General features: G+C 41.8%; 1 pseudogene; it reads right to left on the minus strand.

Moving 5' to 3' along the window:
• Positions 1–628: 628 nt before the first annotated feature.
• Positions 629–1,394, minus strand: LOC102818417 (annotated as a pseudogene).
• Positions 1,395–1,695: the final 301 nt, after the last annotated feature.

Here is a 1,695-nt window from a genome sequence, read left to right on the forward strand (position 1 = left end):
TTTTTCTTCATAGAACTCAGCTTCTCGTATTATTTGCTCAGCATACAGGTTGAATAAGTATGGTGAAAGAACACAATCTTGTCGCACACCTTTCCCAATTTTAAAGCATTCAGTGTTCCCATGTTCTGTTCAAACAACTGCTTCTTGGTCCAGGTATAGATTTCTCAGAAGTACAATTAAGTGTTCTGCAATATTCATACTTCACAATGTTGTCCATACGTTTTACACAGAAGTTGGTAGAATTCTTTAATTTCATCATCACTGATGCTAATGATTAGAGCATAAATTTGAAAAACAGTGGAATTACTGGACTTCTTGGATATATAATAAATATTATCCTATCAGTGACTGTGTTGTACTTCAAGACAGATCTTGATATAGTCTTTGTGGTGATGAATGTGACACTATTACTCTTTAATTTGTCTTTCCAGCATAGTAAGCCATTTTTTTGTTTTGTTTTTTGGTGTTTATTGGGTTGTATTCTCAGGAAGAGATGGTGGAACTGTGCTATCTATGATGCTAGTTGCTAAATGACCTGTTGAGGGTGGAGGGACGAGGGGAAAGGGAGCAGAAAATGGGTTTTCTAAGAAAGGAACCTAATGACTACATGGCATGTCCAATTAGCAGTTTAACATTGCTGCCTTCTCTTCAAAGCCAGGTTGTTCTTCAGAATTTCTTGTTTTGATTTGTCTGCAAAAGTCTGCATAGACCTAAGGCCATTGACAACGTCCTTTGTTTTTCCAAAGTAGATCTTATTCAGCTGATTTTGTTTTCCATGTCCTCTACCAGGTGTTCGATGTTGGCTATGTGTAGGGAGTAGTCGCTTACAGCTTCCTCTTTCTCCATTTGTATGGTAAGGCTACCTCCAAGGTTCCTGGTGCCAGAACCATACTTGTTGGTTTGCAGTCACACCATTACTGTGGAGGTCAGCTTATAATGGGCAGTGTGACTACTGGTTTTCTCCTGCATTTCCAAGACATGGATAGAATCCCAGCAACCTTTGATCTTTTTGGATTCATCTCCAGCCTTTTTTATGAGGATCACTCCAGCAAATCCATAATCCTTATCCCAGAGGTAGACAGATGAGATGCTGCCTTCACAATACACGTCTTAATATTGGTCAAAGACATTGTTGACTTCCACTTCCAGTGTTCTCAGCTAGCTTCTAATGGCGAGTTGTACTTGTTACTCCATGGTGACCTATAGGAGTCCCCATCTCTGTTGTAGTCACACAAAAGGTAATGCTTTCCCACCACCTTGTCTCTGGCAATTTTCAATGGCTGATCAGTAGAAGACAGGACCAGGTCGTTCAGATTGCTGAGGTTTTTCTTGATTTGCTGTGGAGGTAGGCACCTCATTAAATCCAAGCCACAGTTCATCTGCTGATCTCTCATGGTAGCACTGGCAGTGGTGTTTGTGGCTCTCCCAGCTGGTTGCAGCAGGGCCCGATACTTCCATTTCCCTGGGTTCCCAGGAGTGAATATCAAATCCCTGTGATTGTCAGATTCAAAATGGCCAATACCAGTCCATTTCAGCTCACTATAGAGCTCTGGTAAGGAGCTCTGGTAGCGTAGTGGTTACGAATCGGGCTGCGAACCTTAAGGTCAGCAGTTTGAAACTAACAGCTGCTCCATAGGAGAAAGATCAGGCTTTCTACTCCCGTAAAGATTTACACCCTAGGAAACCCTGTACAGG

This window comes from Chrysochloris asiatica, unplaced genomic scaffold (assembly GCF_000296735.1).
Source record: "Chrysochloris asiatica unplaced genomic scaffold, ChrAsi1.0 scaffold00002, whole genome shotgun sequence".
NCBI lineage: Eukaryota > Metazoa > Chordata > Mammalia > Afrosoricida > Chrysochloridae > Chrysochloris > Chrysochloris asiatica.